Below are 23,286 nucleotides of genomic sequence, written 5' to 3'. Positions count from 1 at the left end.
TGCTTCAACTCCTCTTCATTTTCAGCAAGGAAGGTTGTATCATCTGTATATTGCAGATTGTTAATTAGTCTTCTTCTAATCGCAATGCTGCTTTTTTCACATATTCCAGCTTCTTCTTCTTCTTGACTTTAAACCATGCAGTATCTCCCCGTTCTCTTCAAATGACTGCCTCTTGTTCTATGTACAGGTTCCTCACGAGCACGATTAAGTATTCTGGAATTCCCATTCCTCACAATGTTATCCATAATTTGTTATGATGCACACAGTCAAATGCCTTTCTGTAGTCAATGAAACACAGGTAAACATCTTTCCGGTATTCTCTGCTTTCAGTCATGATCCATCTGACATCAGCAATGATATCCCTCATTCCATATCTTCTTCTGAATCTGCATGAATTTTTGGCAGTTCCCTATCTATGTACAGCTGCAACCTTTCTGAAGGTTCTTCAGCAAAATTCTTCTTGCATAGGAGAAGATATTTCAATACTTCTATTTGACAGAAGATCCTTATATGGAATATTTGGAGGTATTCTACAAAACAATAAGAAAGAGGCTGAAAAATTGATGAGAAAAAGCAAAGATTAAACATGTGCTTCACAAAAGAGTATACTCAACTGCCCAATAAGCAATTTTAGAAGTTACTGGTGTGAGGGGCAGGAATAATACAAGATAGGTCTGTCTGCAAAGAACTCTGATGAAAAACCAGAGGCCTTGACTGAACAGTGACCTGGGCCAGGAAAAAACACAATTAACACCCAACTTTATGGTAACTGCCAAGGGGATCCCATTAACTAGTACAAAACCAACCCCATCCATCAAAGATAGTATGTTTTCCCTGGTCTCCCTGCACACATCCTTTCACATAAAGACCAGGTATATAAGCCCACAACTCACACTGCCTCGGCTGGACCTCTACCTGGGTGACATTCAATGCTTCTCTGTCCTTTGTGAGAATCTTACTGTCAACCTCTGTATGGAAGTTCCCTACTAATGCTTTGTCTCATCAACATGGCTTTTATTGCTTTTTGCCCCCCACAAGTTGAATGGGTTTAATAAATATACCCCTTCAGTTCCTATTAGCAGCACCCAATATTCCTTTGGAAACCCTGGTCGCATGGTGGTTAAGTGCTATGGCTGCTAACCAAAGGGTCGGCGGTTCGAATCTGCCAGGTGCTCCTTGGGAACTCTGTGGGGCAGGTCTACTCTGTCCTATAGGCTCGCTATGAGTCAGAATCGACTCGACTGCACGGGGTTAATATTCCTTTGAAATACCAAACAGACCCAACGATGGCCAACAGTAAACCTCAGACCTCCAGAGTTAAAAAGTTCAGGTTCTCTGATCATTCTGTGTTGCAGTGGCACTTTTCCAGAGTTGATAATTCCCTATCGCTGGGATACTTTATGTCCCAGTGAAGAAACCTTTTCTCTTTAAGGGGAAGAAAGAAAAACACTCCTCAAAACCCAACAGATTTGGCTGCCAGGTCTTTCCTCCTGTCGCAATTCTTCAGACTCATTTGTTGCAGTGGAACAAGAGAGACCAAAACCTAACCCAAGTTATGAAAAACACGACAGTGACAGCTGTAAAAGGAGTAATCAGGAGCAACTGAGATGCCCCTTTACCCACCACATCCCATGTATGTGCTTCACAGAAAAACAACAGAAATAACAAATCCACAGATTGCAAGCTTTACAAAATCCATTCATCCAAGGGTGGAAGGCAGGGAAGGGAGGTGGAAGGGTAAATAGCACAGGCAGAAAAAAAAAAAAAAAATGGCACAAGGTCTGGCAAATGCTAGAAAATAGCTACAGGAAAACCTGTGGTCTTTTCAGACTCATGGCCTTAAAACCCACTTACTAGTGTCAGGAAGATTCTGCTTAAGTGCACCAGAGACAAAATTCCAGTTCCTTGGAGAGAACAGAATATGTAAAGCGCCCTTGGCAGAAAGAGTCCTATCTTTCCTGGGTCAGGGGTGGTGAACAGGGAAAAGAGCTGCCACATCCTCCTTCCAATCCTACCCGTTCCCTGTGGGTGGCAGGTGAAGTCAGTGGCCTGCAGCAGCATTAAGTTTGGCAGGAGATGGATGTGGTGAAGGGAACTTCTCTGCAGAGTTTGAGCAGACTGCAGGTAGACCATCTTATGGAAGGGTCTGTTAATAAGACCACCAGAGAGAAGAGGCTTAACTTAAAAACGATACACTTTGCCAGGGTCCTTTGCTTCATTGATGCTGATAATGAATAAAGGAAAGAGGATGGAGAAGAGGCAACCCCTGATAATGTATGAGAACTGCGTTGCTGTGAGCAAAGCCAAGGGCAAACCAAATCCAAAGTAGGAGGGCCAGTTCCTTTGTATGTTTGACAACAGCTAGTGCATTTCAATTCCTTTATTGAATCAGTAGTATTCAAAGCAGTGTAGTGAATATAGAAGGGACATATGCAGGAGACAAACCAGCTGACCAACAGGATGGATGCAGAGACTCCCAAACTTCCCTTGGAGAAGGAAAAGAGCCTGCGGCAGAGGTTGAAGAGCATATCAGCAATTGCTTTCCTGATACTAGGGAATGGGTGAGGCTTCCTCCCTGATACCTCAAATGCCTGGTCAGCTATATTTTGGAACCAAATGACATTGACAACTTTGCTAAGCACCAACAGGGGGGCACCCAAAGAGCACTGAAAATTGACGTGAGGAAGAATTCCAGCCACGATCAAACATCTCCATAGTGATAGAAGAAAAGATCACCAATAATTTGTGCTGTTACTGACTGAATCACAGGAATAAACACTTGATGAAACAAGAGGAGACTCAAGCAGAATATTCCTCCATTCCAAGCGCAGCACTGGAAAATTCTACCAGCAATACGTGGCTCACTTGTCTTGTTTAGGCTCTGTACTCTGGGGTCCTTTCTGTGTCAGGTCGCTACTAGCCTTCTTCTATGCTTTTCCTCCCTCTTTTACAGTATTGGAGCGCCCAGCTTCGAAATGGTGTAGATACCCCAGATGGAGTCCTTGATTCCCCTGGCATGGCCCTGGAGAAATGTTTTGACACCGCCAGCCATCTCTTCACCGCCCAAACCATCAACTACACGGGGAGAGAGAAGTGCCTCGAAATCTCTTATGAAGGCAGCTCTGTCAAGGGTCGGCCGGTTCAGCACCTTCAAGGGTGAGGGCCGCACGAGACCTAAAAAGAGTTAACTAAAATAAACTAAAAACCATCTCTGTGGAGCCAACTAGGAACTCGTAGTGATCAGCGATCCATACGCTTTCCAAGGAACCACTCTTTACCAACACAACACCAGGGCCCCAAACAGTCCGTAGTCGGCAGGATTCGAACCTGCGCGGGGTATCCCCAACGGCTTTCTAGCCCATCACCTTAACCACTTGGCCACGACTACAGCTGCCTTACCAGGGACTTTTTTTCCCACATGGAATTGGACCTGTGCCCCTTGCAGCCAGTCCTGTAGCTGATCTGGTGGGGTGCTGAACATCATTAATTATAAGGAAAATGCAGATTAAAACACAATGAAATGATACTCCCCTCCACCAAAATTGCTTAAGATAAAAGAATTGAAAATATCAAGTGTTGCTGATCATATGGAACAACTGAAACTTTCCTACATTGCAGATGAGACTGTCAACTGACACATTCACACTTGTAGATTATTTAGAAATATTGCCCGAAACAAAATATATATAAGACCTATAACCCTAAAACTCCACAGCTGCATTTAGACCCAAGAAAAACGAAGGCTTATTTCTCTTGAACCATATCTACAAAAATGTTCACAGCAGCATTAGTTGTTTTATATGTACATCAACAACAAAAGGAACAAAAAATTGTGATGTACAGTAGTAATACAATGGGATATGACAGCAAGAAAAAAGAACTACTGCTACTAGACACAATATGGATGTATCTAATAAAAATTATGTTGAGTCAAAGAGTCTATATTGAAATGAACACATATTGTATGATTCCACCTATAGTATTTCAAAACACAAGAAAACAGTGGTAGAGGTCAGAAGATTGGAATTAATTGGGATAGATACAAATCCAATCTCAGCTTCTGAGAGCTGAAAAATTTCTTATCTTGGTCTGAATGTTGGCTATATGAGATATATACATATGTAATAAGTCATTCTTCATGAACCAAGCCAAGCCTCAACTTAAAAAGAAGAAAGGATTTCTTTGGATATCGTCTCACCCCCAGTAGATCCTATCTCTTCGTTAGTGCTGTTCAAATTTTGGTCTGCAGATTGATGCCTTTTAATAGCTGTGTTTTTACCTGTCTGTGGGCATTAGAAACTTTTGTATCAATTTGTCTTTGCCAGAATATTGGACTCTTCCACTTAAATAAAGTAGAAACAATTTCAGGAATTGGGTGAGTGGAATGTGGAGCTGGCCACTTAATGATCAAGCAGTAGAACTCTGTTGCTGCTTTTGATATTGTGAGATTGGTTGGACACCTAGAACCCAAGAGAATATAAAAATCTGCGGAAGTATTATTATTTACTTTTATAATTTATTGTTTCAAAATGACCGTGATCTTAATCAAGTCTGCTTTCCATATTTATAATTTGCCATTATTGGCTAAAATAAAACATATACACACAAAAAAAAAACAGTCTGTTAGAGGTGATTCTGATGAATGGCAACCCCTTGTGTGGCAGAGTAAAATTGTGCTCCATAGGGTTTGTAATGGCTCCTTTTTTTCTTCCCAGTGCTTCCGGGTGGATTTCAACATCCAGCTCTTGGGTTATCAGCCCAGTGAGTTAACTATTTACACCACCCAAGGACTCCTTTAGCTAAACACGAAGTAAAATTAATATTATTTATTTGTAACTCTAACTTCCATATGTGAATCAAGGTTAAGAAGGCTAGAGAAGTCAGAAGACAAGTAGTGTATGTGCCAGAGAGCTGTGGTCTAAAAACGGGCCTCAGGTGTGACTGAAAACAAAGAGTGTGCAAAATAAAGAAGAAACTCTCCGTTTGGTGACAGCTCATCGTTCAGAATCAGCCTCTCAGGAATGAATGAGGAAATCGCAGCAGCTGAAGACCATTTACAAAGTGAATTTTAATAAAAGTCCTCCATGTGCCTGGACAGGTTCTCAAACCTCAGTCTCGGATGAGCGGAGTCAAGGCTTTCTGCCTTAAGCACATTTTGGTTGTGACTGTCATTTCAGATACAAGTTTTTAGAATATTTCCTCCAAAAAATATTTTAGATTCTTTTACATCTGCTTTCTCCCCGGCGTGAGGTCCAAGACTTCTCAGTTCTAGTGTTACCAGGTGGAAACCCCGGGTACTTATTTGCATGACTTTATTGGCCAGTAAATGAGAGACCGAGATGGGTGAACAAAAGGCACCTTTATTTCTTTGTACAAGGAAATGGAGTCGGTCCGTGGTTACTGCTTCTAAGACTGCTCACCAAGTTTCATAAAAACTCAAGTGTTTGTGAAAATACTCTAAAATTAAATACGAATAGGAACAAATGAATCCACCAAGGGTTTACAAGTAGGGAGTTCACACAAGTTTTGTCTGCAACATTCTTAATCATACTATGTAGGTGCAATGGGGTTTATATATAACCTCCAAACAAAAGCAGGGTTCAAATTCAAAGCTGAGGGAGATGGGGTGAAGCCCAGCAAAGGAAACAATTTTCCAATACAACACTGTAGGGGGGGACTCCAGGTAAAGAATACAGCACTGTGGGGGTTCTGCCTCACAAGCCAAACATTCATTTGCCTTCCCTTTGTCCCAGCTCTGCAGTTGGCCTCAGCCTATGCTGTGGAGAAGTTACACTGGGCATATAGGGGAAAAAATTATCAAGTGATTTTTTTTGGGTGGGGTTAGGATAAATAAGGGTATCAACTACACGTGAATCTCAATAAAAAAAAAATTTAAATGGTCATGCACGGCACTAGAAGTGTGCTGAACTACTGTGAAAACATTCTGGAGTGCACATGAAGAAAGAGAGAGGAGCATCAGCTAATGCAGAGTAAAGAGTGGGAGTGGGGTGAAATAAAAGAAAAGAAGGAGAAAAAGGGGAGAGAGGAAGAGGACAAGGAAAAGAGAAACAGGGTTTTCCCAGAAAAGGAGTCGGTTCGTTTTGCTCAAGACTACCTGCCCTTTGAGAGTGACTCTCCGCTCTTTCCTTCTCGGGGTAGACAGGCTGAGCACTGTGGAGGGCTCACGTGAGTTTGAATTTTGTGTGTGTGTGTGATTTAGACTTGTTCAGCATTGATTTTGCCCTGGCAGCTGCAAGAATTTACCATTTCCATGCATGGATGTGGTGAGAGCAGTGTTGAGAGCAGAAGCAGGATGGGCCGGCAGCTTTGATATTAAGCACCCCTGAGACTGGGGAAGGTTACTAGGTCTTGCTTGAAGTGTAAATAATAATAATAAGGAAAGTTCCCATTTGTTTGCTCCTTGTATTCCTAACTCTTAATGAAGCCTTTTGAAACTCAACTTTTTTCTAAAGAAATTCTCTGTGGCCCCTTTACTTTTCACATCCTGCTCTTAGCTCAAAGGAAGTTTAAAGAGGGAAACTGTGGCCACAGAAAGCCAGAGGCTCTGTACAACTGCTCATGATTACATACTCAGCCACCTTTTCCTCAGTCCTGAAATCAAAATCAAAGCCCGTGCCATGGAGTCAATTCCAACTCAGAAACCCTGGTGGCTGGTGGTTAAGTGCTACGGCTGCTAACCAAAGGATCAGCAGTTTGAATCCGCCAGGCATTCCTTGGAAACCCGTGGGGCAGTTCTACTCTGTCCTATACGGCCACTATAAGTCTGAGTCAGTGAAGGTTAGTCCCTGGCAAAATCAAGTAGGACCTGTGACAGACTGGTAAAAGCAGATAGTCACAGCTTTTGGAAAGAAGAGTAAAGGGGATAATGCATAATAAAAGAACTTCAGGACTCTTGGCTTCTCATCTCCCCTACCATAACTGATCCCCCCTTCCTATGGAGAAACTAGCCCTTTCCTCGCTTCAAGAGGGTCCCCTAAAAGATTTTCTCCTAGTTTAGTTCAAAACTCAAAAAGCCTTTTAGTTCATATTGTATAGATTGCATGACTGAATCCACATTGATTCATCAATATTGTTATTTTTATTCTCAGGATCAATACTTGAAAATATTTATAGGGAAATGTAGAATCATTCCACAAGGATTTGGCAACTGCCCTGAAACAATATAGACCTTACCCGAGGTCTCTGGGTTAATGTGTCTGTGTTCTCCTCTTTTGACTCATGAGTGTTTAGGATTTGCGCTCTATTTCTTCTTTGGCAGCCTCTTCAAGAGTTCATAACAGATGGACAAAGACTTTGCCATGATCTTTGATGGCTTCTGCCTGCTCAATCTCCATGTCTCAATATCCATGTCTGTGAATGAGAGGTTGACAAGACTTGGCAGTGAGTTTTTGCCTCCTCAGCCCAAACCTGGGTTAAACATCTACTTCTCAGTGTTTTAGAACATGCCAGAGAAGGACATGAGACAAAGAAATGGCTCTCTTCTTTGGCAGGAATTAATTCTCCTTTCCCTGACATTCTATGAGAATCCTGTGTTCTCCATCCCAGAGAAGGAACATTGATTTTTCCCAAGCACAGAGCAGGTTTTTCTTCTTTCAGATTCTCGAGGCTCTTTGCATTCAGCTTTCCCGCAAACCCTTTCAAGGGACCACTAAGTCTTTGAGTGGTGCAGACAGTGGCCCATATATCAGTGATTGCTGAGAGTGCTTGAAGAGAATGTATGGATAGTAGAAATGACAACAAATAAATTTAAGTGAGCGTCATTGTCTCAACTAGTTAGTTAATAAAGAAACACCAAGGCCAAAACAAGTGAACTTAAGAAAGAATTAAGTTTCTGAGAGAAAGATTTTTGGCCTGTATTGTGAGAAAAGAAAAGTGGAGATACTGGGGTTTGAACCCAGGGCTTGTTGCATGTTAAGCACACATTCTACCACAGAACTGTAACTCCAGCAAGGCCCTGCTGCAGAGGAGTCTTCAGGACTATTTTCAGAGTCTTTTAGGACTAAGTCAAGATAAATTCACTTTATGTTCAATTCAACTGGTTCCAAACTCCCGACACTGTGCTCTCTCGGACACGAACAAACCTAGAGAAGGATACCTTAGTGCTAAGAAGAAAGATATTGCTCCTGGTTGATGGTCTTCCACCAGATTGCCCGCAGCCTGCTTCCATTCCATCACCTGGGTGAATTACAGGATAAACATTCTCTTGGACTTGTCTGAATATAACTTTCTGTATTCTTTTGACTCTTGGAAACATACTAATGTTTTAGGGAGGTAAATAAGTACATAAAACTAACTCAAGTGTTTGTGAAAATACTCTAAAATTAAATACAAATAGGAACAAATAAATCTAACGTATTTCAAAAGCATAACATATCCACATAGGAGAAAAAAGAGAGAACAGATTCAAGTAGAAGTTTTCCTTAGTGCTTTGTCCTCATTGTAAACAAGAATGGCAAGTAAATGTTAAACTCTATGCAGTAGTTTTTTAAATTTAAATAGCAATTCTGATATTATTTCGTGTAAATTTTAGGATTGAGGAAATGAGTACACATATTGAGGTTATTGGAAACCAGGGCTCTCACTGTGGGAAACAGAAGGAAAACAAGAAATTGGAATGGGGGAAGGTAAAATATTCCCTGTTGATGCTGGATGGGTATTCCTCCATTGCCATCAAATAGATCCAACTCATGGATGGAGACCCCATGTGTTGCAGAGTTGAACTGCTCCATAAGTTTTCTTTGGCTGTAATATGTAAGGTGTGCCCTGTGGTTAGGGGCTGGACTGCTAACCAAAAGGTTGGCTGTTGAACTCACCAGCGCCTATGCGGGAGAAAGAAGGCGGTCGGTCGGCTCCGGAAAAGATTACAGCTGTGAGTCGTAATCTACTCCACCACAGTGGTTTTGGGGTTTTGGTTTAATCTTTGCGGATGACAGGGGCACAATTGCACTTGAATGCTAACCCTGGGGGCTTAGTGGTTAAGATCAGTAGTTCGAATCCACCAGGCTCTATTGGAAACTCGATGGGTCAATTCTACTCTCCTATGGGCTCGCTCGCTGGTGGCGTAGTGGTTAAGTGCTAGGGCTGCTAACCAAAGGATCCGCAGTTCGAACCCGCCAGAAAGGATCCGCAGTTCAAACCCGCCAGGCGCTCCTTGGAAACTCTATGGGGCAGTTCTACTCTGCCCTATAGGGTCCCTGTGAGTCGGAATCGACTCGACGGTAACCGGCTTGAGTCTGGGCTAACCTAAAGATTGGTGGTTTTACCGGAAGAAAAATCACGGCCTTCTGCTTCATTTAAGATTCCGTGGAGTCAACATGAGTCAGAATCGCCTGGATAGCAACCAACAACAATTTTTAAGGAAGCAGATTTCCAGACCTTTTCGTCCACGGTGCCACTGGGTAAGTTCCAATCGCCAGCCTCTCGGTTACCGTTAGATTACCCGGCGCAGAGTGCGCCACCCGGGGACCTTCCTCATATAGTGTAGTGATTCTTTTTCTACAGGATTTTTAAACATTTCTTGTGATTAAAAACATTCCTTTCCCCTTAGCATCCTCATATCATACACATAATACGTAATATCAGGACAGAAATGAAAATCTTAAGCGTAACAGCATGTAGTATATTGCATTCCTTGCTGCATCAGTTCCTAGCTTTCTTCATTGAATTTTAGTTCCTTATTTTTGAATTTTTTTTTTTGAAATTTTAAATAAAACATGCAAAATGTCGGTTAGCGCTTTATGGAAGACCTCAAAACCAAACCCAATCAAACCCATTGCGGTCCAGTAGATTCCGACTCATAGCGACCCTGTAGGACAGGGTAGAAACGCCCTGTAAGTTTCCAAGGGCTGTAAATCTTTACCGAAGCTGAACGCCATGTCTTTCTCTTCCTGAGCGACCACCTACGTTTTGTTAGTAGCCCAGCGTTAACGACTGCACCAGGAATGCTTGTAGACTGATACAGTTTCCTTTTTTTCTACAGTTCTGTGTCGGATACTTGTGCTGTACAGTTCTATTCGACTCCAAAACCTTGGAATGCAATGTTTTTTAAGAATGCAGTTATGCAACACCGAAGTAAGTTGCTGCAAACCGGAGTCGAACCAGGGACCTTTAGATCTTCAGTCTAACGCTCTCCCAACTGAGCTATTTCGGCCACTACGAAAGTTCTCTTTTAATCTTTGGTATAAAACATGATCATGGCTACTGTGTTTTCAAACATTTACTCTTAATTTGTTCTACATTATGCACTCACGCTGACTCAATTATAAGTATGAAAATGGGATTCAATTTTCGGAGACCGTAGATAGGTTGGTAACAAGATGACAAAGGGGAGGAATACGTAAAACGGGGCGATGCTTTCTGCTTGTTAACCTCTGGCTCTTTGACGCTCCAACCACTGCCCGGCAAACTAAGGGAATTTCAAACGAAATGATCGAGCCTGTTCTTCTTCTCTTTTTTCAGTCCTTTTTCTGTATTAGTCTTTCATGACACTGGGAAAGGGAACAGAGGATTAGTGAGCCAGTTAATGGCGTGGCGGGCTTCTGGCTTCGAAATGAGAAAAACGTGAGCAAGCCAACTCTGAGTCCCTATTTCCTTCCTTTTGTCTTCCTTGTGCTGGCACGGGCGCCCTGGGTGGTAAGGAGAAACAGGGAGTAGAAACGGGGAAACATCTCAAGGCAATCCACCGGGTAATGTGTTTAATAAGTATGAGTACGCAAAACATACTTGAAAAAGGAGAAAAGTGCAGCGCTGTTGGGAATTGTAAAAAGCAGATGAGTGTGCACGGTTTCAAGCCGTCTCAAGGAAAGGATACTCTCCTCTTAAGCCACAACTCTCTCACGACAGAAACTTCATGAAAATCCTCCTTGAAATATTAGCCATATTTCTAAGGGGTTTTGGTAAATTCAATAGATGATCAGAGAGAAAATCCAATGTTTCAAATTTCACTATTTTTAAACCTCTAAACTACACCAGGAAATAAGTAAAGAAATTGCAGACCCAAAACACCTTCTCTTCCTAGGCATTCCACCCCATGATTCCACTCCAAGGTTCCTGCCCTAGTAAATTGCCCTGCCCATTTTTTCCTGCAACCACCAGGAAAGATGTAATGGAACTTTCTCTTGTTTTTTCCACTTCTCTCCCTATCCATTTTTTCTTTTTTTTTTTTCTCATCTTACAAAGTTTTTCAAGCCACCTTCTCCTTAAGAACAGGGAATTAACCACAGTCTAGAAGATTTTAATACTTATATTTGACAAAGGACCCTTATCTAGACTATTTGAAGAACTCCTATGAAACACTAAGAAAAAAAGACCGAAAATAAATGAGAAATAGCAAAGACTAAACATATACTTCGCTAAAAAAATGCATAAACACAATTATTAAACACAATGAAATAATACTACCTTTCACCAAGTGTCTCTGACAATACTGAACCAAAACTTTAATAGATTGCTGATGAGACTGTCAACTGGTACATCCACTTTGGTACACTATTTGCAAATGTTGCCTCAAAGAAAATATACATACAACCTACAACCCAGCAAGTCCACAGCTGCAGTTAGACCCTAGGAAAATGCATGCTATTGCCCTTGAAAAACATGTACAAGAATGTTCATAGCAGCATTATCCATTTGAAATGTATAGCAACAGTAAAATGAATGAAAAAGGTCTGATTCCAGTATTCATATAATGGAATATGACAGAGCAATAAGAAAGAAATACTGCTACTGGAAACAGTATGGGTGCATCTAATAAAAACATATTAAGTGAAAGAACCCATACTAAAATGAACATGTGCTATATGATTTTCTTATTTTTCAAAGCACAGGAAAAGCTAATTTATGCTAGTAGAGGTCAGAAAATTAGAATTGATTGGGATGAGGTACAAAGGAGCTCCTGGGAGGTGAAAATTTCTTTATCTTTGTCTGGATGTTGGTTCCATGGTGTGTATATATATATTATTCATTGAACTGTATTTCGCTCTATATGATTCTAGCCTCGGTTTAAATTAAGAGATGACACATGGGACATTCACACTTCAGATATTAAATTACAAACCTAGAGTATCTTCCACTCATCAAATTGTTTTTCAGTAGTACATGATCTTAGTACTCCTACCAACTTCTTTAATTTTCCCACTTTCTTTTTATAGCCACTGCACCCAACCCTGCAATGGTTTATCCCTATGACCTTCTCCAGTGAATTGCCTTGGTTTGGAGATTATGTCACCATTCCATTCCCAGCAACACTCAGTGACTGACTGGAGGGGATGGAAGGTGCAAAAGTCCAAACCCCTTGACTCAAGGACAATTCTGTCATGGGATTTATATGCTAGTTCCCCTGTCACATAAAAACAAACAAACCCATTGCCCTACAGTTGATTACGACTCATAGCTACATGGGTCAGGCCAAATCTAGACTTCACCCAAGGACATATTAATGCTTGGCTACTTTCCCTTTCCCATCCTAAAGACAACCCCCTCAGTAAATCACATGCCCCTCAATAACTATCTCACACTCCTAATATTTCTCAGGCATGAAAGGGTCTGATGAAACTGCTCAGCTGCAAACACATGCTTTCTATTTCATAAAAATGGAAAGACAACTCCGATGGCAGAGCCATGAAAACACAGAGCATTCATTCTAGGCCTTGAAAGCTAATGTTTGCCTGGCTAGATTCAGACATTACTTGGGACCAGTGACTGTTTTTTTTTCTTTCAATTTCATCCCTTTTTTTTAATTGGAATGTCTGTAACTATTACCTTATACCTGTTCTGCCATTGTATTTTGGGGAGCAGATAAGTTCCTTCTTGAATTTTCCAGATTCACAGATACAGGGGAATTTTATCTCAGGATGGATTATACCCAGAGCTTCATCCAGACATAATTTAGACAATGTAAATGAAAAGATTGGGGACTTTTCAGCTGAAGAGATTTTGATGACATTTTGGACTTTGAGTTGATGCTGTAATGGGATTGAGATTTGGGGAGGTATTGGGATGAAATGAATGTTTTTGCATGTGGGTCAGATGTGAATATTTGGAGATCAGAGGGCAGCCTCTGGTAGGTGTAATAATGCCCCAGCAAAGACATCCATGTAGTAATATCCAAAAGCTGTGTGTATGTTACCTTACGTGGCAAAAGAGACTTTGCAGATTTGATTAAGTTAAGGATGTTGCCATGGAAAAATGAATCTGGATTTTCTGGGCGGACCCAGTATAATCATGAGGTCCTTTTAAGAGGAAGACAGGAGGGCCAGAGTCAGAAAAGGAAATGAGACGACTGAAGCAGAGGTCAGAATGATGCAGCCATGAGCCAAGAATGTGGGTGGCCTCTGGAAGCCAGAAAAGTCAAGGAATGAATTCTCCACCAGTGTCTCCAGAAAGAAAGCAACTCTGCCAACTTCTTCAGTTTAGACCTATAGGACCGGGGACAGATTACCCAATAAGCATGGTAAACATGTGCTTAGGGCATCAACAAAACAAAACAGGGACCCATAGATGCCAAGCAGACAAGACACAAGGAAAAGCAAGCACCATGCTGGAAGGGAACTGACAGGGTGTTAAATGATATTGATACTATTTTATAAATTTTACATACAATAACAATTATATTTTCCTTTTCATTTCAGACAGATCAGGTATAGCGTCACATTTAGTTCTCTCTTGTAGATCATGTGAGAACATGCCAGCAGCACTATAGTCATGTGACTCATGATATATCTGGTCCTGCACAAAGCGAGCCAAAATGCATCTTCAGATTGAGCATACCCTTGTATTTGTATCATGCTCTTTGCCATCATTCTTATCCCTGTTCAGGTATCAACAGTAGTACAATGAACTGTGAAGATGCAACATCAAAGTACAAAAAGTCAGTGGGCAAGTTTTTAGGTATTATTTCAAGACAAAAACACTTGTGGAGATACGCAAAGAGCCCACCAACAAACATTGTACACAAATGAATGAAATTATTTTTGACTGCTTTGGAATTACTATTTCTTTTGACTATCTCAGACCTGAAGAACAAAATTACACATTGTAAATTAAATTTTTATTAATTTTCAAATATTAATTTTAGTGTGAACATTCAAATTTTAATGTAAATTTTATTTTATAAATTTTACTTGTTTTATCAATTTTATTTATTTTAAATTATTCAAATTTATTTGCTATGGTACAAGCAAGTTAAAAAATTAAATTCAAAGTAAATGGAGTGCAAAAATGAAAGCTCACAGAAGATAAAAAGAAAACGATTTGTGAATTCCTAAAGACAATTCCAAAATCAACTTCCTTTTTAAAACATAATGAGTCAGAAGAGACTTTGTCCTTTGAACATTAGGTTTTAATGGGTGCATTAAATCATTCTACTGGTACCTCCAGTGCTGAAATTACTAATAGCATTATGAATATAATAGAATTTGTTCTAAATTCTGCATCCATTCCTTGCTGTAGTTAAAAGAAAAAATTAATAATGGTGTAGAAAGTGGAACTATTTTAGAATCTGAAATTGTCATATCTGCAGATCCCATAAATAACAGAAATAGAGATCCTACTTTGCCAAATAATTTTTCTTCTAATGATGTAATTACTGGATCAAAAGAGGGCCAAATGATTGTCAACATCACAGTGGACCATTTGAAAATTCATTGTCAAAATGATCTGGATGGTAAACAAACAAGGTTCTGTAGCCAGAATATACTTCTAGGGTGCAAAGCTAATGTTGACAATTGTAAAAAGGAATCTCTCTCAGTTGTTTGCAAACTATTCTGTCCTAAATCATTTAATTCTGGATTTGCTATGGATGGATTTAGCAACTTGAACATGTTTGATAAATGTGAAAACAGAGATTGTATGGTGTCATATTTAAACTGAAGACACTGTTTTCACTGAACTCATAAACTGGTAACACAAATTAATGAAGAACGTCAGTACTGGAAAGCCGTTTTGCAATGCGTTGGTGCTTTCATTAAAACCATCACTGAAGGTGGACTGTCTTTTTGAGAAAGAAATAAAGTGTTTGGGGCCCACAAAGCAGAAATTTTTAAGGTCTACTTGAGCTTGTTTCTCAGTTTGATCCATTTTTATCAGGTCACATCTCCAAATATGGTAACACTAGAAAAGGCAACCCATCATATATGTCTAAAACAACACGTGAAGAATTAATAAACTTAATAAGTGATAAAGTTTGATCAATTATTTTCAGTGACATAAGTATAGCTCGATATTTGAGTTTGTAGATTCCACTCCTGATCTTGCTCATACAGATCAGCTAAGTATTATCTTAAGATACATATCTCCATAGATGGAAAACCTGTTAAGCAATTTATCACATCTACTAGCTTAAAAAGTCATATGGGTGAAGAAATTACAAATCAAGTACTTTACTATTTATGTGAAGTGTGCAAAACTGATGTTTCTAAGTGCAGAGGCCAGTCCTATGACAATGCTGCCAATGATAAAGGCATACAACAGAAAATATTAGAATGTAATGAATATACCATTTTCATACCATGTATTATTGCATATTCACTTCATCTTGAAGAATGCAGCTGCAACAGATTGTTGTCTGGAAGCAGTTGGTTTTTTGTACTGTTCAGTTACTCTCCACATTTTTTGCTACCTCTGCTAACCAATGGGCATTTCTTATAAGATATTTAGTCAGTGACTGAGTATTAAATTGTCTTTCTAAAACATGTTGGGAAGTGCATGCTGTAGCAATGAATGCAATCCTGGAATAGTACAATGAGATTCTAGATGCCTTAGAAGTATTCTGAAGACCAGACACAAAAAAAGGAGATGCCAAAGAGAAACTGAAGACATTGCCAACAAAATACAAACACTAGAGTATGTATCTGTGTTGGTTATGTGAAATAACATATTGCGGCATTTTCATCAGAAGAGTCAAGGTCTCCAAGATTCAGAAGTAAATTTAAAGGCATGCACAGATCTCTACCAGTCATTAATAGGGTATTTACATAATTTAAGACGAAGGTTTTGAAAACACAACAATATAAATATTGCCAAATACTGATTATCAAGCAGTTCTCCATCACAGATGCATTAGAAAGAAACAAAATCGTAGAAGCACCTCAGAAGTATCATTGAGAGCCAGAGGTCAATTTCTCCTAACCACAAAATATACCATCATTGACACAATTGAATCTTGCATGAAAAGAGGAAGAATGTATATGAAGTTCTTTCAAATAGATTTTCCTTCTTAAACAGTGAGGATATATCTGATAAAGATTGCATGAAGGCATCCAAGAAATTAGTGCAGGCTCATCCCCATGGCTTAAATACAAACTTTTATGAAGAAGTGCCACAATTTCATTCTTACATGAGAACTAAGTTTACAGGTTCAGGAAAGACAAATTTTACTCATGCAAGCATGTAGAATTCCATAATAGAAGATAAAATACAATGCGTATTTCCCAGTGTTGAAATTGCTTTACACGTATTCCTAACTTTAATGATAACAAACTGCACAACAGACCGCTGATTTTTGAACGTAAAGAGATGAAAAAACCCTGAACGTACAGCAATGATTCAAGAAAGACTCCATCCATTACCTGTATTATGTACGAAAGTAGATATTATTCTGCAGCTTAACTGTGATTAAACCATTGAAGATTTTGTAAGAGCAAAAAACAGAAATGTTTTTAATTATAACATGTTAGAGGTGAAAGATCTACCTAGAAATAAAAGTAATTTGTCTTAATGTTTGTTTTTTCTGATCATTAAATTTTCTTTTAAGACATCTTTTCATTGGTTCATTTATAATTGTAGTATTTTCTATGAAACAAGCATCAAAATTGATAAGCTGTTTAAAGCAAAAATGGTAAAGGTCATACTTTGTTGTAGAAGATCAATAGAATTTTACACTGAGTGTTGAAAGAACTAGGCTCGCTGACTCATTTTCTTTGTTGTAGAATACAGAGTATGTTCTTTTTGTAGAAAATTAGTTATATAGTAAAAACTTTAGTACCCCACATCCACTAAAATTTTCATAATGCTGTTCATCTCATTCTGCTAAAATGACATAGGCCACTTTTGTGTTTATTTATATTATAGTCGTATTTAAAAATACATGGGTAGCTAAGACACACACACGTATATATACAGGTATACAGATAACTCACATGCCCCGTGGGAATGCCTGAGTAAGTAGAAGGAAGGGGCACCAGGGATTATCAATGTTTAATGCCCTCACATGCCTTAATCCGGCCTGAACAGAGCCCATTTCGCACTTCTGACCTCCAGAACTGTAAGATAATAAATTTGTGTGTGTTTTTAAGCCATTACATTGGTAATTTGATACAGTAGTAATAGGTAACTAATCCAGAGTTTGGTATTAGGTTGTGCTGTAGTTAGCCTATTGAAAAGCTGTCTTGTTACCAAAGGAGACAGGTAAAGCTCTTGAAGGACTCCTTGGCAGAGTGTTAAAAAAGAAAAAAATTACAGTTTGTCCAGGTCCGTTTATAACCTTATCCCACGAAGTAGAAGAGATGGAAAAACCCAGGTACTCTTTCTAAGGCTCGAACATCAGGACCTTCAGATTATGAGACTGACACTTTGCCTACTTCACAACGAAGGAACTTAGGTGAACAACCTCAGCAAGGCTCTTGGTTCGAAGGCTCTCAGTGAAATTTCTGAAGCATTAGGTTTTTACATCTTATACACCTCCATGCCCCCAAAAGAATTAATGCTACGTCATATATAAGTTTGCTGTTGCTCTGAGTTTGTCACAATAACCTTGATCAAAGATATTTCAGGATTTTACCCTGGAATAAACAAATTATACAACACAGTGAAGTTTTCCGCTCCGCTTTAAGCATCACTTCTGCTGAGTGACATCCAGCAAGTTACTTATCTCTGTGCCTCATAATCTCCATCAGGCAAATGGAGATCATAGTAAAAGTACCTATCTCCTGAGGCAATCAGGAGGGTTGAATGACAGTAAATGTAAGGAAAGTGCATGGCGCATAATAAATTCCTAATAAATTTTAGTTGTTATTTATCGGTGTCTTGGACAACTAGCATGGAGACCTGTTTTAGGAATACCGTGGGAAAACATTCTTATTTCTTTGCAAATAATAGATTCAAAGAGTCTGACTCTGAGTGGTAGCTTGGCCTGGCGGTCTAAGGCGCTGGATTTAGACTGCAGTCTATGTGGGAGTGAAGGTTCGAATCCCACTGCTGCCAATTCTATTTTAAATTGAATCTAAGAAATCGAGAGTTTAAGTTGGGACAATTGCTTCGGGGCTGCTAACTTAACAGGTCAGAGCGCTGATGGCGCAGTGGTTAAAGCAGTCGGCTATTAACCGAAAGCTTAGCAGTTCCACTATACCAGCAGCCAGGTAGTGTTTCTCGTTTTAAGGAGTGATGAGGAAAGTCAGACTATTGTCATTCCTGTCCATTCTTTATATCTAAGAACACCATTTAGTGCCCAAGGGGCAATTTTTTATGCTTTTAAAATGTTTATACTGAAATAAACATGACTTTCACATATTTGGAAACCCTAGTGACGTTTTTTTTTGGTGACGTAGTGGTTGAGTGCTACAGCAGCTAACCAAAATGTCAGCAGTTCTAATTCACCAGGCGCTCCTTGGAAACTATGGGGCAGTTCTGTTCTGTCCTATAGGGTCTCTGTGAGTCGGAATCAACTCCACAGCAAAGGGTTTTGTTTTTGTTTTAATTGCACAGTGGTTACAGTAATCGACTGCTCACGCAAAGGGTGGTGGTTTGAAACCACCAATGGCTCCGCGGCAGAAAGATGTGGCAGTTGGCTTCTGTAGATTTATAGCCTTGGAAACCCTATGGGGTCGCTGTGAGTCCGAATCGACCCCACAGCAGTGCGTTTTATTCGTTTTTATGCATGCCCCTGGCTGTCCTAGGGTTCAACTGCTCCCTATTCCTTGAAGGAAACCCTGGTGATGTAGTGGTCAAGTGCTACCTTTGCTAAGCAAAGGGTTGGTAGTTCAAATCCACCTGGTGCCCCTTGGAATCTCTATGGAACAGTTCTAGGGTCTCTATGAGACGGAATCAACTCCACGCCAGTGGGCTTGGGTTTGTTGTTGTTGTTGTTGTTGTTATCCCTGGAAGGAGTCCCGGAGGCGCAGTGATTAAAAGATAAGTAAAACCTCTGCAGCTTGAATCCTTCAGCCTCTCTCTAGAAACTCTACTGGACAGTTGGCTTTTGGTTTTTCCCTGGGAAGGAGTCACTAGGTAGACTTAAATAGTTAACACTTGCTTGCTGCTAACTGAAAGATTGGAGGTTCCAGTCACCCGGAGGCGCCTGGTGATCTACTTGCAAAAAACAGATTTGAGGATAACTGGTTTTCCCCGAGAAAGCATGTCCAAATACGGATTCCCGTTGCTTTATCGACACTTCTTATCTCTTATGGTTTTTGCCTGCCGCCTGTAAGTTTCCTTGAGACAATATCTGGGCTCCATACCAAATACAGCGAGGTTGTGAAGAGCAAGAGGAAAACGATGTCTGTAGGGAGAATCCGTGCTTGGCCCAATGGAAGATGATTGTCCAAAGCTGTTTTTCACTGCTTGGGCGACGCTGCGCACCTGTAAGGAGTCAAGGTAATGAGAATCAAAGAGAAGGAAAGTTTATGCACTCACTTTTGCCTTGAAATAATTTCGACATCAGCACATCCCGAGGTAGCCCAGCGGGGAGCCTCACTAGGAATTGTGGTTTAGTTGGTCAAAAACAAAAACAAAAAAACTGTCAGCTGTGTCCTTTCAAACTCCCCGCCCCCCCATCCTTCTTTCCCTGTCTTTATTTATAGTACTAAAAGGGAGCTTAAGGTGGAGGCTTTTGTTTTAGGCGATTGAAGAGATTCTGTTAGCATCTGGTTCCTGTTTTCTCCCCTTTTTTGTCTTCCTTCTGCTGTTGCAGGCACCTTAAGTGATATAGAAGCTCATAGCATAGAAATGGAACAGCATTCAAAGAAGTTCGTTCGGTTATATTTTTGCTGTGGATGTGTGCAGGAATTGAATGCAAAATATTAGAAATGAATTTGTGTTCCTTTGAGATTGGGTTTAAATAGTGTTGGAGCAGAGAAAAAATGTGGATAATTGAAGCCAGGGCCTCATACATGCAAAGCATGTTCTCTACCACTGAACTGTGTAAGCCCCACTCCTGAAGTGCTGCTGGCTAAATTTTTTCTAGACCTAAGTGTTATTTCCTGAGATTCACACTCCTTCAGCTTTGCAGTAGTGTTGCTTGGTGTTAAGAGGCATCAGCAGCTGCTTTAGGCAAGAGGCGCACAGGGACCAGTGGAGGATGCTAATTTTTATAGGGCTTGAAAGTGAAGGCAGAAGATTGGAAACATGGGTCAGATAAATATCTACAAGAGGTTTCCAAGGTGGCTTCTTCACAACCTTGATTTGTTAAAAGTTTCTGACTTCAAGACTGGAAAAACCCTGAGAGTATGCTCTGGGATACCCTTTCAGCTCAGTAATGAAGTCACTCCTGTCAGCCAAAGATTGGACAGGCCTGTAAAACAAGAGGAGACAAAAGGGCACACCAGCTCTGGGGCAAGGACTAGAAGGCAGGAGGGAACAGGAAAGCTGGTAATAGGGAGCTCAACGTTGAGAAGTGAGAGTGTTGACATGTCGTGGGGATGTTAACCAATGTCATAAAATAATACGTGTTCTAACTGTTTAATGAGAAAATACTTTGTTCTATAAATTTTCATCTAAAGTACAATAAAAAAAGAAAAAAGAAACAAAAAGATCAAAAAAGTCTCTGTCTTCTATTACAGGTGACAAAGAATCAAGTCCCCATTTCCAGCTTTTCTGATTTCCTCTGTAGTTGTCTTAACCTGAGGCAGAAAGCTAAAGAAATTAATCTTTTGGCTGCCTAAAAGTCTTCATTATATTTGCTTTTTTGCTCAATCAGAATGTACGTGCCAGATTTGATGGAGGAAAGCAATGACAGAAGAAAACCCAATAGTGATGCATTCTGCATTTCATTATAAGGGCCTTTTCTCTTCTACTCAACATGTCAGGTAACACAGGGGCCCTACGAACAATCCAGAATGGGAATTCACAAGGCATGAATGAAACTGTAGCTTCAGGATTTAGAGAAAGATGAATTATAAGAGTAAGATAGAAGAAAAATAGACAGGATTTAAAAGGCAAAAACAAAAGTGAGTGAAGCATTTATTCATTTCAAAAAAATTTAAATCATTTCCAAACAGAAGGAGGTACATGTCTTAGGCTGGATTCTCTAGAGAAGCAAAACCAGTGAAGTATATATATATATATATATATATATATATATATATATATATATATATACACACACACAGACAGAGTCAACCTTAATGACGTGGATGGAGTCAAGCTTTCAAGACCTTCATTTGCTGATGTGGCACTACTCAAAATGGGAAGAAACAGCTACAAACATCCATTAATAATCGGAAAGTGGCGTGTACGAAATATTTATCTAGGAAAACTGGAAATCATCAAAGATGAAATGGAACGCATGAAGGTTGATAACCTAGGCGTTAGTGAGCTGAAATGGACTGGTATTGGTCATTTTGAATTGGACAATCATGCTCTACTATGCCAGGAATGACAACTTGAAGAGGAATGGCATTGCATTCATTGTCAAAAAGAATATTTCAAGATCTATCCTGAAGTACAACAGTATCTATGATAGGATAATATCCATATGCCTACAAGGAAGACCAGTTAATATGACTATTATTCAAATTTATGCACAAACACACCAACAACTAAGGCCAAAGATGAAGAAACGGAAGATTTTTACCAACTTCTGCACCCTGAAATTGATCGAACATGCAATCAGTGTGCACTGATAATTACTGGTGACTGGAAAGGGAAAGTTGGAAACAAAGAAGAAGGATCGGTAGTTGGACAATATGGCCTTGGTGAGAGAAAGGATGCCGGAGATCGCGCATGATTGAATTTTGCAAGACCAATGACTTCTTCATGGCAAATACCTGTTTTTCAATAATGTAAATGACAACTATACATGTGGACCTCACCAGATGGAATACACAGGAATCAAATTGACTACATCTGTGGAAAGAGATGATGGAAAAGCTCAATATCATCAGTCAGAACAAGGCCAGGGGCCGCCTGTGATCAGACAGACCATCAATTACTCATATGCAAGTTCAAGTTGAAACTGGAGAAAATTAGAACAAGACCAAGAGAGCCAAAGTATGACCTTGAGTATATCCCACCTGAATTTAGAGACCGTCTCAAGAATAGATTAAACACATTGAACACTAATGGCCAAAGGCCAGACGAGTTGTGGAATGACATCAAGGACATTATACATGAAGAAAGAATGAGGGCATTAAAAATAGGAGAGAAAGAAAAGACTTAAATGGATGTCAGAAGAGACTCTGAAACTTGCCCTTGAACACTGAGTAGCTAAAGCAAAAAGAAAAAATGATGAAGTAAAAAAGCCAAACGGAAAATTTCACAGAGTGGCTCAAGAAGACAAGGTGAAGTATTATGATAACATATGCAAAGACTTGGAGATAGAAAATCAAAAGGGAAGAACATGCTCAGCATTTCCCAAGCTGAAAGAACTGAAGAAAAATTCCAGCCTCAAGTTGCAGTACTGAAGCATTCCACAGGGAAAGTATTAAATGATGCAGAAAACATCAAAAGAAGATGGAAGGAATACACAGTCACTATACCAAGAAGGATTTGTCAATGTTCAACCATTTCAGCAGGTACCCTATGATCAGGAACTGATGATTGTGAAGGAAGAAGTTCAAGCTGCAATGAAGGCATTGGTGAAAATCAAGGCTCTAGGAATTGACAGAATACCAATTGAGATGTTTCAAAAAATGCACGCACTGGAAGTGCTCACTCATCTATGACAAGAAATTTGAAAGACAGCTAGCTGGCCAACTGACTGGAAGAGATCCATATTTATGCCTATTCCCAAGAAAGTTGATCCAACCTAATTCATAAAGTATCCAACAGTATCATTATTATCACATGCCAGCAAAATTTTGCTGAATATCATTCAAAAGCACCTGCAGTGGTATATTGACACGGAACTGCCAGACTTCAAGCAGGATTTAGAAGAGGATGTGGAACCAGGGATATCATTGCTGATGTCAGATGGATTCTGGCTGAAAGTAGAGAACACCAGAAAGATGTTTACCTGTGTTTTATTGACTATGCAAAGGCATTTGACTGTACAGATCATAACAAATTATAGATGACATTACAGAGAATGGGAATTCCAGAACACTTAACTGTGCT

The 23,286-nt window shown here is 39.8% G+C and overlaps 2 non-coding genes and 1 pseudogene across 2 annotated transcripts; all 3 read right to left on the bottom strand.

Moving 5' to 3' along the window:
* Positions 1-2,041: 2,041 nt before the first annotated feature.
* On the bottom strand, positions 2,042-3,073 carry LOC126077457 (etoposide-induced protein 2.4-like; annotated as a pseudogene).
* A 233-nt stretch (positions 3,074-3,306) lies between these two features.
* TRNAS-AGA (transfer RNA serine (anticodon AGA)) lies at positions 3,307-3,388 on the bottom strand. Its single transcript has one exon. It is a non-coding gene; the product is annotated as a tRNA-Ser (tRNA).
* A 6,710-nt stretch (positions 3,389-10,098) lies between these two features.
* On the bottom strand, positions 10,099-10,171 carry TRNAF-GAA (transfer RNA phenylalanine (anticodon GAA)). The gene has a single exon. It is a non-coding gene; the product is annotated as a tRNA-Phe (tRNA).
* Between the last annotated feature and the right edge of the window lie 13,115 nt (positions 10,172-23,286).

Source organism: Elephas maximus, chromosome 1, assembly GCF_024166365.1.
Source record: "Elephas maximus indicus isolate mEleMax1 chromosome 1, mEleMax1 primary haplotype, whole genome shotgun sequence".
Taxonomy (NCBI): Eukaryota; Metazoa; Chordata; class Mammalia; order Proboscidea; family Elephantidae; genus Elephas; species Elephas maximus.
Note: the sequence above shows the minus strand (reverse complement) of the source record. Positions and strands in the feature narration are given on the sequence as shown.